The 15,852-nt window shown below is 39.7% G+C and overlaps 1 protein-coding gene across 2 annotated transcripts in view; it reads left to right on the forward strand.

Annotated features, from left to right (window-relative positions):
* Window positions 1–15,852, forward strand: part of LOC146768063 (uncharacterized) — a 518,279-nt gene that overhangs the window by 15,524 nt on the left and 486,903 nt on the right. For both annotated transcript variants that reach the window (XR_014954527.1, XM_085577230.1), the window contains exon 1: window positions 1–15,852. This exon is cut by the window's left edge and continues 15,524 nt beyond it; it is cut by the window's right edge and continues 59,810 nt beyond it. The gene's annotated coding sequence lies outside the window, so the exon portion shown is untranslated.

Here is a 15,852-nt window from a genome sequence, read left to right on the forward strand (position 1 = left end):
CTAGAGCTCAACAAATAGTGCTATGTTCTTTTTCAGTGTCAGATATTTAGTTGAGGTAAATCACTGAGTGAAAATACTGAAGAAATTTAAAAGGGAAAAATGATACTCAACCCCCTTTAGTTTATCTTGTTAAAGATTTAGTCTGTTGTTTCTTGAAAATTATATTTTCACTTTTGGATATTTTATTTGTACTTGCTCTCTCTGGGCTAGAAAGCAAAAAAATGGAGAAGGGTAGGCTTGATTCTTTGCTGATATGCAAAGCTGATACCATTTTCTGTGCACCATTTTCTGAATTGTTCAGTCAATTATACACAAACCTTAAAATCTTCCAAGCTTGAACACACATCAAATCAGAGGTACTTGGAATAAGCCAGTTCACAGAGAAACTTGGAAATGCTCTTTATGCTTTTGTGTATTTCTGCTGAGGGACATTTCTGTCCCTCTCTATGATGCTGACCCTCACAGCATCACAGCATTAATAATAACCCCTTTTGAAAGGGGTAGGCAAAGTACAGGTCTTCTTCTGCCTTTTTTTTCTTTTTTTTTTAAATTTATTGCAGTGTTGCACAAAAGATGAAGCCCATCCTTACTTCTGTGAGCTCTCATATGCAGAGAAGTTGGATTTTGCTGGAGGCTTAGAAACTAAACTTTACCCATGTGGGTACAGAACTACTACTTTACCTTCTAAGTAATCTTTCTAAGATGAAATTACTTGCACAGCACCCTTAGTGCTAAATGCTAAAGGACAAGGGTAGATTTTATAGGTATGTTTAGCAGAATCAGGTGTTGTGTTGAAATTAAGTTCTTAAATTATGTTGTTGTTTTGGTCATATTAAAACCAATATTTTTTAAATGATAGTTCTTTATATATGTTTATATATTTTTTTCTGGTTCAAGAAGGCTATGCATTCTGTTGTCCTGAATTTAATTTACCTTTATAGTAACTGAAAGAATCTTCTGGGTCTGTGTGGATAATGTGGCTTGAATGAGTCATGGAGATACACCTCACTATGCAGCCTTATCCCAGCTTGTAAACTCCATTAACCTAATTTATATATTTTAGAAGTTTGAAGCTGTTGCAATCACCTCCTAAGTAATATGGTGTGTGCCTCACAGGAAGACTAGTAAACACAAAATACTATTTTTTTCCTATTTAACAAAATATATCCCCTGTGGCCCCTCACCTTCCTCCCTCATTGGTACTGAGATAGAATTTCAAAAGAATTCTAGAAGCATATTGAATTTCAGGTTTTGTTTTCCCATAGCAGTGATTCTGGCCAAAAAGCTTTTTAATCAAAAGGACCAACTGTAACCTTGTTAATAACTAAGAAAACAATGGCCAAAGGGAAAAGACCTGCCAAAAGCTACAAGTCATTTCTGTTGGCAGAATAATTGGTAGGTCATTATTTTGGTTGAAAACAATGTGATTTGTATTTCTAATTTTGCAAAATTACTTAATTAATAACACATGGTCAGCAATGTTGATTGCAGTGTGACTCTTGACAGAGGACACTTTAAAAGAAATGTTATGGGGGCAAAGGTAGGATTATGCAATAGCTGAGCAAATAAGGCCATGACTGCTGCTCAACAGATGATTCTGCCCTTCTTGGGAAGGCATAAATTATGATGACACTGAAAACACAAGACACTGCAAAGAGGACAGAAGGATATATTGGTGACCATGGGATCATCACTAGGAGCAAAGTGGGTTAATTCCACTTGGATTGACGAGCAGAACAGCCTCCTTAGAGGGGAATGCTACTTCGTGGCTGTGCATGGGTGTCAAAGACCACCCTAGGTCAGGGGTGGCTCTGTGTGGTGGAAAAGTCTCTCCTCCAACCCGTGCTTCCAAAGAAAGGCTCAGCAGTCTCTGTTGTTGGGTCTCAAGGCAGTTTGTTGCAAGTTATCTAAAAGATTTTCTCCTGGGGCTGCTGTGGTTTGCTCACAGCTCAGGCAGAGGCACACACACACCCTGACATCCTCTCTGACCCCGACTGCTTCTTCTCTCCCTGCCCAGGGCTGCTGCTGTCTTTTATATGGCACATTACGTGTGACATGGTTACAGTTTTTCCCCAATGCCCATTACCTATATTAAATGGTGCTTTTCTATCTTTTATATGGTACATTACGTGTTACATGGTTACAGTTTTCCCCCAATGCCTATTACCTATATTAAATGGTGATTTTCTACTCTAAACCAATCTGTGAGTGCCAACATCACCAAGAACATGGAGGTAAGGAAGGAGAAAGAGGGAGGACAGGGCAGGCCCAAATCCCAAATCTATCTTAAAACCTCTGACCCCCATGTATGAAACTAAACCCCCTGTACAGCACTCAAAAATTCTTCCCTCTACTTTGTGACTACTCCTACTCTAATATCTAAACTTTTGTGACTTCTTGCTCTTCTTGCAAGGTTGGTAAACCATTCCATGGTTCAAACCCAAAATCACAGCTGTTTTCAGCTGCCTGCCAGGGTCTCAAATGCTTCTGACCTGGGCCCAGAACATCCAAAAATGTCTGAAGGACATTTTGAGTTCCCACAAACTTTTGGGTATTGAGAAAATACCTGGAGGGGAGCTGTATGCACACAAAAAAGAAGTCTAGGGAATGTTGCTGGCTCTGCAGGAGGAGTGGTATTGTCAGTGTTGTGCAAGAGTTTAGGCTGGCTCAGACTTCAGTATTCATGTGTGTCTACGTTTGTGAGCAGAGAATGTGGGAGCATTAAGGCAAAGATACAGCCCTGGCCTGTAAGGAGCCCATGGTTCACAAGACAAAAAAAAATCCAAATCCTTTGTTGCAATCCAAAAATGGAAATAATTCTTTAAGCTGTCCTTGTTTCTCAGTGCATGCCTTTCTTGTATTGGTTACTGGCTGCCGTGAGGCTGAATGTACAGCACAACTTTCCTCTTCCTTGTTTCTTTTGTTTTCTTTTCTCTTCCCCATGGCAAACCAGCTCACAGCGAGTGTGGAGGGGAAAGGGTGGGAGACAGGAAGCAGAGCACAGGAGTTTTGCTTCTGCCAAAGCCATACAACCACCAAGACACTTGCTGCAATTATCCAGAAGAGTTTTGTGGCTCTTGGGATGCCTGCAAGTGCCTGTCTGCTGTGTTATGTACAGTACTTGATTAGCTATTGTTTCACACTGATGAAGGAGGTTGTTCTCTCCCTGATTGAGATCTTCACAACCTCTTTTCTGTAAACCTTGTCTTTTTTGACTATGCTGTGCTAATTATTTCCTTTTAGTAGAGTGCCTAGCCTAACACCTATGTACATTGAGTGCCAGGGTTTGAAACAATAATAAGGCAAATGCTCACCTTTGAAGCCATTATTCCAGTCATTACAACACAGTTTATTCCTCTAGAGGACATTAACATTTGAAAATGTGTCAACTGGAGTATGAAATTTATCATGATCATGGACCATCTGCCAGCTCATTAGACTTAACATTCTGATTTCCTGCACTCCAGTATTAATCTAATGCTTTGCAGCTATATATATTTTTAAGTAATTTTAGTTTCTAGCAAATGGTTTTTGAAGGCCAAAGCAGTATGTTCTGACGTGGGAGAGATCAAGTAAAGAGCCAAATGTGTGGTCAAAGTATTGCTTACAAAGGCTCAATCAACAATACAACCAATGGCAAAACCACTGGAATGGGGGCAAAAAGGAGAGGAAGAGGTATAAAAAAATTATTTATATAGTGAAGGAGCAGTTTTAAAGTGTCCAGTTTCTAATAAAATATATTGAAACTCTTCTACAATAATGGAAATGTGTTAAAGCTGAGTCTCAGAGTATCACCTTGCTAGGTCTGAAAATTCCTGGTAACTTTTCCTCTAAGTGGGGACTCATACCTCAGCTCAAAGTGTAATAGAGCAGTTGGTGCTTCTGCCTAGTTTTTCAGCAAAACTTTTCTTGTAATAGTAATCATTCTGGTATTGGAATGAAAAACTTTTTCAGGATTTGAATAAATGGTGTGTATGAAAATGGCTGAAGCATGTGATGACTTTTATTAACTAAGTCAGATTCCCTAAAGATATCTTGTTTTTGTTAGTTCCTGAAGATCCACTCAACAAATGATGTTGCAAAATCATACCTTTTAGAGTGTTTCAGATTATTAAAATATGCTATGTGATGTTACAAGGCTGAGAGAAAGTGTTCCTTAGTTTGAAATTGGAATTTACATCTCAGCTGAATCCTCTTCCCCCACCTTGTAATGACCAAACAGTTTTGCTGTTTGATTTACCTCACTTGTCAGTGTGCCAAAAGGCTTTATATGAAACATTTGCAGAGAAGTGTATTAAATCCCGAGTGGTTAATTATTTGCTGTAATTGTGATCTTTGCTGCATGCTTTGCTTTTTCTTCACAGTAATTTCTAGTTAAAAAAAAAAAAAAAAAGAGTAATAAATATGCATAGCACTAGGATGAAAATGAATATTTGGTCTTGGAGATCAGTAGGTCTGCTCCAAAGAATTAAAATAAGTCTTAGGCAGATAGCTTCAAACTGCTGCTTAAGGAACTGCATGATCCCAGAACTGGTGCTTTTCTGTTGACTTCATTTCAAATCTGGTTTTCTCCAGAACACTTTTTTGATTCTTCAGGAAGAGAGAAAGATTGAGAGAATAGTTAATGCAAACAGGCAGACACAGCTGTGCAAAAGAGTTAATGGAAAAGCAGTGCCAGGAAGAAGGGGGAGAGAGGAAAATAATTCCTTTCTTCACTGTGTGAAAAGGCAAAACTTTAAAACCTCTGCCTAGAAATAAAGGCTCATGATTCGGAATAGCTATAAACAGAACTTTGTCATAAAAGCTTAATTTATAAAGTCTGACTAGATGCTGTGTGTGTGTTACAGATGTGAGCCTTGCACTGCCTTGGCACCACCAGATATGTGAGCTGCAAATGTTCCACGTGGTCCAACTGGTGGCCTGAAGGGCAGCTCCAGGCTCCTGCTCCACCAGCTTCTCCCCTGGAGGAGCTGGGGAAGAGCTGCTGGAGCCACAACTGTACATTCCAGCAGCTCTGTCCTCTAGCACTGAGCCAAAATGCTGCTGCTGTTGGCAGGAGGTGTGTGTTTTTTGGGGCAGAATTAGTTGTTACCAAGGGGCAGATGTCTGAGGGATTCTACACAACAGGATGCAAGCCATGGTGAGGAAGGCAGGAGGGGAAATTGTAAATCCAAATACACCCCCTGTAGCTCTGTAGCTGTTGAGACTGGACCAGCCTGTGCTATCTGCACAGTCTTTTATTATTTGATAATAAAAGTCATCACATGCTTCAGCCATTTTCATACACACCATTTATTCAAATCCTGAAAAAACTTTTCATTTCAATACCAGAATTATTATTATTACAAGAAATGTTTTGCTGAAAAACTAGGCAGAAGCACCAACTGCTATATTACACCTTGAGTTGAAGTATGAGCCCTTACTTAGAGGAAAAGTTAACAGGAATTCAGTGGCTAGTGCCCCACTGGATTCCAGAAAAAAAGGATTTGGAGAATCTTGAGTAGGAAACATGCAGAAATGGATGCCTCAGCAGGAGGTGTCTGCCCAGTCTTCCTGCCAATGTGTGAAAATCAACAATAATCCAGCCTCATGAAGGGGGTGTGAAGAAGTACAATGATGTGCTGCCATGAGAATAAACAGCAGCCAAAACTCAGAGCACACTTGCAAGTAAAAAGTCAAAGGTGTAATTTTTTTATTTCCTTGCTTTGTGTGTCTGTATTTGGATGTACAGGGAACAGAAGAGAAAATATTTTTCCTTGAGTCCCATGAAGGAATATGCACCTGACAGTGCAGGAAATTTGTGCTTTGTCCAGGGATTTTACTGGCTATTATTTTCTTCTTCTCCCAGAGATGTCACAATACCAATGGAGGGATGAAGCCATGAGTATAAAGAAAATGTGACTCAGATCTGCTTTAGGACATGTCTATATTATTAACAATTTTATTTTTTGCTAATTATTACATTTCAGCTCATTCTCTGCTCATCACCAGACATACCAATTGCTTGATTTTGCCCTCAGCTGTCCTGCTGTGAACTGGAGCTAATCCCGTTGTGGAGTTATGCCTGCAGGATAAGCTGTGTGTGGGCTGTGAGGTTCTGATCTGTTGTGTCTTACAGTTTGTGGAGCAGTTTCTCGTTTCCCAAATTGGAAGGGGAGAAGGAATCCTGTGGTTAATCACTGCTGTCTGAGCCCTACTAAATTAGAGCTACTTATCTAAGTACAGCAGGAAGGCTTCGTTCTTGGCTGGTGCAGTGACTGGAAATGAATGATCCAAGTTGCTTATGCTCATTTGCAAGACCACTTCCTTCATATAAAAAACCTTCTGCTGGATCCAATAATGTTTTGTTCCCAATATTATTGTAGAAGAGATTCTGATTTTCTCCTTACCTGGTGCCATATGCAAGCCACTAGCAAGCACTAGGTGTACTTCTCATAACAATTCAGTGGAAGGGCTGGAGTCATGGCCAAAACAACTCACTCTGTTTTTGAGTGGCTTTTTTCCCATGGTTTGCCCAATTCTATGACAGCTTAGGGTATGTAAAATTAAATTATATATAAATTATATGTAAAATTTAAAATTAATATTAAATTTTAAAAATGTCTGAAGGTCACAACATGTCAGGTAGTATCAGTGGTGATATTTCTTGTCTGAGTTTATGCAGAATAAATTGGTCTGTAGCTACCAGATGGTATTCTCAGGAATTAAGGTAAAACACTTCATGTACCACACACAACTGCATAAACAGGTTTACAAACTAAAAACGTAACCACTGCATTGGCAGAGATCTGGGTTGGAATCACTCACTACTTGCAGCACCCCCACTGAGCTCTCCTGGCTTCATCCCAGTTGAGGGAACTCAGTCAAACAGAAGAATCCCACCAAAACATCTGGAAGACACTTTTAACTTTATTTTTTTCACTGCTGCCAAGGCTGTTTGGGCTGTGTGGAAAATATCTTCAGCTCTGAGGAATGGTATAGTGTAATGTGATAACAAACTCTGTGAAGGTTATCAGTGATATAATCAAATCTATCTGTGGCACAAAGACACTCACTGTACAGCTAATTAAAACTTGTTTCTTCTCTGCCTGTTCTCATTCAGTGGCCATTATTTAGAACTGAGCTGCAAGGCACTGGAGCAGAAAGTTAACTCAGTATTTTAAGAGTAGCTCTGTCCAAAACCTTGTCTTGAAAGAAACCACACACTCTCTTTCTTGTGGGCTGCATGAATGGCAGATCATGAAGCCATTTCAGGGAAATTTCCCTCTGCTTGAAAGATCAGGCATCTGGAAAAAACCCAAACAATGGAACAAAAAAAACCCCACAAACAACCCCCAAACCAAACCACCTAAAGAGCACCACCAGACTCCAAAACCTACCCTTTTTAAATTTCTTTGAGCTGGTCACATTATTGCAATGGCAATATATAAACTCTGTTTTGTCCCATAATAAAATGTGCACCTGTATCTCAGATTGATCCCCAGCATTGATTTCTCGTGTATCACAGTATTACATTTTTTCTTCCTTCCCTCAGTGTCCATGCAGCTACTCCAAAAAAAGGCCACATACAGGACAGGAGACTTTGGTGAGTTTTGAGGCCAAGATCTGCCTGTGATTTCAGCAGCATGATGGAAAAGTGAACGGGGTGCAATGTTGTGTTTGGCAGAAAGAAGAGCTCAACACCTGTCCCCAGCACATGAGCAATCCTTCCTGGTGTAACTTTTGTCTCCCAAAGCAGGGCTTGTGCAGCCAGTGTGGTGACAGCCAGCTAGACCATGCCTGGTCTGTGAATGGTGCCAGGAATAGAATTTGTACCGTGGAAGTGCCAAGGGCCCCTTGCTCTGCTATGCCAGGCATGGCACATATGTAAAGCAGAGTCATGCAAAGCTCCCTGAGGCATGCAAGGGCTGATGGAGAGTCCTGGGGAAGTGAAGGACTGCTCAAGATCCCACAACAGGTTGGTAGTTCAGCTGGTAGTAGAATTTGGAGAGGGAACTCTGCTGCTATGGAGCTCCCCTATTGAATTTCTTTAATTTCTTAAAGCCAAGATTTTTCCTCTAGACCCAGAGATTGTTTTGTTGATTAAACTGCCTGGGCAAGAGATCTTGGTTTTGGGACCTGTTGAGTGCTTTCCCATTCCTCCCATATGTTGGTTGCATCTGCTAATTACTGGTTTGTACCTCAGTGATGAATTCCCAGACCTGTGCTGGGCTGCTTCTTAAAGGTGATGGAATTGTTGTCTGTCTCCTCCTTTGCTGTGTAAATTCAGGCAATGACATAGGGACATCCTTTCTCCCCAGCTGATAGGAAGGGATTGTGAGGTACATATGGTTTTGGGATTTTTTTTTTGGTCAGCTTCTGTCAATATTAGAAACATCCCATTCTGTTGGCATGGTGTTTTTGACAAATAGATCCCTGCATTCCCCACTGTTCCCTGCTTCCTTTTCCACTGCGTGGTTTCACAGCAGCAGCTGCTGGTGGCACCTTTCTGTTGTCTAGCTTGTGATGTGCTCTCAGTAGTTACATGATCTCTGAAATAAAGTAGCTGAGATAAAAGGTTGGATTTGAGAGTTTGCTCTTGACTCAGTCAAAATCAGAAGGGTTTGATATTGAGTATGACCAGACTGTGAAATATGAGTAGTGATTCTTGCAATTGGCCTGTGACTTTGGTGTACAGGATCTCTGCCTTTTTTGGCAGACATTTAGCTCTATTTCAGTGCCTCCAGGAGCTGGAGAAGTCACTGTGTCTCTCTGTACCAGTGCTGGAACTCTAATGCCCTACTTTCCCTTTTTAGAAATGGGCACCCTTCACGTCTCTGAACTTGCCTGGCTTTGGCTCCTGGCCACAAGGTCTTGTCATGACTTTTCCACTAGATTAATGAGACCCTTAGGACCAGAAATATTCCCCTTGTAAGCATGGATAATATCTTCTGATACATTTAATAGAGTTCAGTTCCATTTTCTTACCCTAGCTCAGACTCCCTGGCTTCCAGCAGCCTACATCTCCATCCCTGCTTTTCAAGGTGTGGGTAATGATACTCAGGGTTTTGTCTTCCTGTTTTACATCATGTGGTTTTTTGCTAGCAAGCTGTTTTATGCCAGGGACATTTTCCTTATGATGGCTTTGCAGAGTTTCTGGCCTGTGAGTTCTTGACCTGGGCTGGGAATTTGAGGTGGTTACTGAGATATAAGTAACAAAATTAAAAGAAATACATTTGAACTCAGAGCTTGATATGTTCCCCTCCAAGTTTTAATACTCATTCAATTAAGAAAATAGCACATTCTCACACTGCTACTCAACTTCAATTAAAACATCATAATGTAAATCATATTTTATTAATTTTTTAATTACTAGGAAACACATTAGGGAAAAGCCTTTTGGGTAAGGTTCTAAATTTGCAATAGTGATGATCTGAGAGGAAGTGATTGTTTGCCATGAAGTAATTTATGCATTAGAGAAGCCTTTTAATATTCTTATTTAACATCCAATATTGATATATTTATTGGTCTACAGAAGCTGCAGTACTGTAACATGCAAATCAATTAAAACGATGATTAAAGTGAATAATAGGTACAAGCACCAGGACTTGTGACAAAATATATGTGTAAATATATAATCTTCAGTTTCCTTGTATCTCCACTCTGCAGTGACTGATGCTGTTTTAAGAACAAAAGAAACCTCTCTGGGCATAGAAGTTGCAGTAAACAGAGTAATTTGGCTGTTAGCCTGTGCAAGCTGCAGATGATGCATGGCTTCCATTTGCTCTTTTTAAATACATCTCTTATGCTTTGGCCAAGCACACGCAGAAAATCTTGGAAGAAAGGGCAATCTTCACAAAATTCCCATTCTCTGGTGAAATGAGAACCCCTTGGGAAAATAGGTGGCAGTGCCATACAGGAGCCAGGCAGCTGATTTTCATCAGTGTTCCAGAGGCAGGAGTTTCCAATGAATGTTTGGCTCTGTGTGTTTGCTGTGTGGCATTTGCAGCAGCATTTTTCAAGCAGGCAAAAACCAAGGATTCCCTTGCTCAAAAAGCCAGTACCAGCTAGAATGCCTGGATGCTGAAAGTTGTGGAGGTTTTCCCCCTTTTCTGAAATACCTAATTAGGAGGCATCCTCCAGAAAATACTGCCCTTCCTTTCCTGTTGAAAAGGTAGCTGGATCCTTTTATCTGCTATCTACAAATGGCAGTACAAAGAAAATTTAAATCCCTCCCAGTGGCTTGGAACATAGTGGCAAAGTGACTATCAGTTCTTCAGCTTCCCCAGCATCACAGAAGTCATGTCTAGCACAGATACCCTGCATGATGCTGTAGCACAGAAGGTCTCTGTGCTGGCTGTCATGCTGGAAACATCCAGAAGGAAAAGCAGGAAATGTCTGCACTTGGATAGAGAGCCCTGATACACCCACATTCCCTGGGGTGTGGAAGGGAGCAGAGTGCATCATTGTCAGAACTCAAATTTCCCTCAGATATTTTGGATGTTCCGGGCCCAGGTCAGAAGCATTTGAGACCTGGCAGGCAGCTGGAAACAGCTGTGATTTTGGATTTGAGCCGTGGAATGATTTACCAACCTTGCAGGAAGATCAAGAAGTCACAAAAGTTTAGATATTAGAGTAGAAGTAGTCACAAAGCAGAGAGAAGAATTTTTTAGTGCTGTTTCAATACTTGTACAGGGGGTTTTAGTTTTGTACATGGGGGTCAGAGGTTTTAAGATGGATTTGGGATTTGGGCCTGTCCTGTCCTCCCTCTTTCTTCTTCCTTACCTCCATGTTCTTGGTGATGTTGGCACTCACAGATTGGTTTAGAGTAGAAAAGCACCATTTAATATAGGTAATGGGCATTGGGGAAAACTGTAACCATGTAACACGTAATGTACCATATAAAATATAGAAAATCACCATTTAATATAGGTAATAGGCACTGGGGGAAAACTGTAAACAGGTATCACATAATGTCCCATATCACAGACAGCAGCAGCCCTGGGCGGGGAGAGAAGAAGCAGTCGGGGTCAGAGAGGATGTCAGGGTGTGTGTGTGCCTCTGCCTGAGCTGTGAGCAAACCACAGCAGCCCCAGGAGAAAATCTTTTCTATAACTTGCAATAAACTGCTTTGAGACCAAACAACAGAGACTGCTGAGCCTTTCTTTGGAAGCACGGGTTGGAGGAGAAGATTTTCAACCACACAGAGCCACCCCTGACCTAGGGTGGTTTTCAGCACATCATGTGCCAGTGGATACAGCAAAACTATACCCAGCCTTCCTTGCCATTCCTTGAAAGGGAATTCCCTCCAAAATTTGTCCTAAACCAGGACACCCCAGAATATAGGAGAACATCTGTCCATCTCCAGCTGCAAAACTGGTATGTCTGGTGCTGAGCAGAGAACGAGCTCAAATGTAATACTTAGCAAAAAATAAATTGGTTAATAATATATATATATATACACTAAAGCAAAGCTGAATCACATATTAAAACATTAGTGACCATATGTTTGAAAATTTTAGTTTTCAGGCTTACATTTTGAAGGTCACTTGTAGACTGAGCATCCCAGAGGATCAGGACTGAGAGTTCAGCAGAGGAGTGGCTACAGGATGTGAAACCACTGTTACTTGGCTTGCTGGTTTTGTTTTCTGATTTGCTGGGATTTAATCCTGGTGGGTTGTACTTGTTGGCTCCTTCCTGTATGCTTGTCTTTTTCAACAAAATGAAAACTCTTTTGTGCAAAGAATATAATTATCTAAAAGTCTTTTTTTTTTTTTTTTTTTTTTGTATGGGGAACATTCTGCTATCCTTAATTGGGAAGATTGATTAATAAATTAAAAAAATGAAGATGGAATTTTGTATAGATGGTGAGATGAATCACTGTATGGGAGAGAGGTTACAAAATGCCATGGGATTTTCAAGCAAAATTTCCAATGGAAGTAGCTCTAATTCAATCTTATTATGGGAAGTTTAAATTTGTAATTTCAGTCTTTTGGCCCTAGAACACTCCAGGCTGTGATGAGATCTGTTTCTAGAAGCAGGAGATGGTGGTAGAAGCAATGAGTATTTTCTTGAGTGATTCATGGGAGCTGTTAGCTGAGTGGATTTTGCCTTGGAGATGACAATTTGCACTCCTGGAATTGCTGTTTGGTGGCCACTCTGGTCTCTGAAAGGAGCTTGGTAGTGGAAGTACAGAGGAAAATGAGGGTCCAGAGACAGGCAGCTGGGCAAGAAACAAATGTTTGTCTGTGGCTGAAGAGCACAGTGGGGCAATGTGGGCAGGTGTAGCTGAAATCTCTTCTGCCCTACAGCACCGGAGACCTGATAGGGAAGAAGCAATTAATTTAAAAAGAGTGGGGAATTCCACCTGTACAGGACAGAAAACTCTTCAGTGTAGTATTAGTTCGTAAAGCACAATCGATTTTCTTTAGCAGTATTTCTTTTCAGATTGTGTTTTTAGAACAAAATGAAAATTTCCTGGGGTTCGAGTATTTTCTGTCTGTAAAACGTGATTTTTGGATTGCTTTTTGTTTTACTTACTGGAGGTTTCTTTGCTATCTTGTGATATCTTCCCAGTAGATAGTAGGCTTCATAGTGGGAATGACAATTGAAATGCACATTGTTCTTGAATTCAGTATTTCTGGGGCAGCATGTTTTCATGTGCAGAAAGGGAAGCTGACTTAAACATGGCTCAAGAAGTGGAAAATAGAGTTATACCATACTCTTGTCAAAATCTGAAGGAAAAATAAGCATCCCCTCACAGAAGTCTGACATATTTGTGCTACTTGGGTGTTGTTTGGGCTTTTAGATGTTTTGAGGTTTTTTTTGGAGGGGCACATATCTTTCTTTCCTCATCTAGCCTTTTATTAACACTGTTCTTTTTCATGAATGTCATATCCTGCCTATCCTGGTTAATCTTCCCAAGACTTTGCAAGGTCACCTGGGACACACTCTGCACTACCTTAAAATAATCAATTACTTTCTTAGTGTTATGCAGCAGTGACCATCTTAAAAAAAAAAAAAAAAGGAGATAACTTAGTGGAACACAAAGTGACAATCCAATCTTATTAGAACAAAATCCTGTAAAAAAAAAAAATCACATTTGGGGGATGGATTGAAATTCTTCTCATTAAATGACTCATGACCACAGCTAAAACAACTAATTTAGGATCCCATTAAATTCTGTTAATTGCAAATTTTTGGGATTTTTAAATTTTAGGATTATTATTGTATGCTACAATTAAATTTCACTGCCATCCAGGATTCTGGGTCAGTACAGACTCTCTTGGCTAGAGGAAAATTATTTTCTTCTGGACTCCTCTGCTTCTGAATAGCTTAGAACTCACAGCTCTGCTTTCCTAATGAATTTGGCTTGGTTCATGAAAGTAAAGGTTATATATTCCAATCAAGGCTTTAGATTATTCCCAGCTATGAAAAGAACTTGTTTGATAATAACCTGAATTACAGAAAGAAGAAGGATGTAAAAATTAGATTATTTCTTTGGCTTCGAGGTCTTTGTTTACAACTTCACAGGCTATTGTGACTTTTATTGTTAGCAATATGGCTGCTATTTCATGTAAATAAATGTTTGTTTTGATTTATAGTGCACCCTGGATACTCAACTAGAAGAAGATATGCTGAAATTAAAAAATAAATTATCTAGCAGTAAAACACCTTGATCCTCACATAGCAGTATCCATGTTAGAGCCATTAATATCAAGCTATGATTAAGGAATCAAATGAAATCCATGCTGGCAAGGGAAGAGAATATGCTCATCTTGGTAAGTAGGACTGCACTTATTAATTGTGTAATGCCAAACCTCAGGATTTATCCTATATCTACTTCTGCTGGTGTACATGCACCAGTACTACCTAAATTGTACTAGCTGTGAAGCTGGTCTGTTTATCTATGGAAGCAATGGAAAATTCTGGCTGTTTTTTGTAGCAAAAATGCTTTTTTAAGAATACAATGAAGAATGTCTGTAATTTTTGCAGATTAGACCTTCTGTTGTACTTGTCAAGGAATATTTTTCTATTATTGCTACAGGAAAAAGTAGATTATTAGACTACAGATGTCTGAATTGCTTCAAAAGCACAAATACATTTTTTGCCTTATATGTCTGTTACAACTGTTCGGGTTTTGTTTTTTCTTGGAAAAAAATTTCAGATGAAGGCTGGTAAATAATAGGGTGATGGGATATTCATGAACTGCTCTATCTGTAAAGCTTTGAATTTACTTTGTTACCTCATAGCAAAGTGAAAATCTTTCAAATACTGAAAAGGGTAAGAAAGTAGTTCTGCAGAGATTTTAGACATGGTATTTTTTAAAAAATAATTTTCTAATATTGGTCTATGAAAACTCCTCTGCACTGTACAGGTTGTAAGAATATATTTTCATGTGTGAACAAATAGTATTTCCTATAAGAGGACAAAAATCTTCTGGAGAGTAATATTTTGGTCTATAAAAGATAAACAAGTGAGTGGGTTTTGTAAATCTTTTCAGAAGAGAGCTGAAATGCAACCTGAATGCAATGACAAGAAGAAAATGTAGTCCAAATAGGTTCTATAGCCAAGCCTAGCACTCAGGAGAATAAAGGCAGAGGACAAATACATGGGTAGCAGCACATGCTTCCATGAATTACCACTGCACTCAGGTGAACATACATGTGTTTTATTTACATAGTGAGAAAAGGAGAGCAGATAGACTGCTAGCTAGGAGGATTGTTTTTTTTTTTTTTTTCAATCTAGCATCATGAGATGCACCTAAATATTTTCAGATCCCTTTCTTGATACCTTAGTTATTGGGACTGTCTCTTACACCAAGCCTTCACTCTAAGGAGGTAACATATTTTCAGGACTGGGTGTGAGAGGAGAGGTAAGAAGTCCTTTCTGTTCCTCACTCTGTCACTGAGCTCTTGGGTGAACTTGGAGCAGTTGTTTAATTTCCTTGTGCTCATGAGAAACTTAGTGGGAAATCTTGTATGTTAGAGATGTGTAATCCCTACTTAATATTTATGGATGCAAATTTACCCAGACCTGCCAGCTGCTTGTATGTGCAATACCTAAAGAATTTGTATGCAGTAAACTGGGTTTGGGTGTGTTTAATGCTGACACTCTGAATTTGTGTAAGTCTTAGCAAGGAATTTTAGCTGGAGCTGCTCTTGTGAAATAAATGAATCCTATTGCTTCTATTTAATAGTATGTACAGAATAGTTTAGGGAGAACAGTTAAAAATGTAGCAATCTGAAATGAGAGCAGGATTTAAACTCATTTGCTCAGAAGCTTGTGCTCTAGACTTAGCTTTGATGTCAACAGGCAGCTCTCTCAAAAGTGCAAGTGGATCCCAAGGATCTCTGTGAGCCAGGAATTTGATTTTCTTGTAAAAGAAAGTGTCTGGGCATCTCCTGCAATTCTTTTGAAGTGGCTGATCAGAAGAAAACACCATGTGCAGAACAAATGACCCTCTTTCCCCAACAACCCATGCCTGTTGTCCCAGCTGACACATGGCCACACCTGAACCTGGGTAGGTTGTGAGCTTTGGAGAGATTAAAGAACAAATAATGCTGTAGGGAGAGGAAGTAAGTCTGATTTTTTTAACTCAAACATTGCTGTTACCCACTGGTTTTGAAATCTTACCCTAATGTAAGAAAAAGAAATCACTGTAGAACTGAAGCAAAAGAAGGGATTTACAACCCAGTGTTCATCAAGTGCAAACCATACGGAACTTCAACACAAAACCTGCCAAAGAGATCTGTTTCCAAGGCATGGGGAATTTATTTCCTTTAATGCATTTCCTATGCCAGTTTGACTTGACAGGAAATCAAATGAAAATCACTTGTAGTAGTAACTGCTCAAGAGGTAGATCATTGATTA

Source organism: Lonchura striata, chromosome 3, assembly GCF_050655825.1.
Source record: "Lonchura striata isolate lonStrDom1 chromosome 3, ASM5065582v1, whole genome shotgun sequence".
NCBI lineage: Eukaryota > Metazoa > Chordata > Aves > Passeriformes > Estrildidae > Lonchura > Lonchura striata.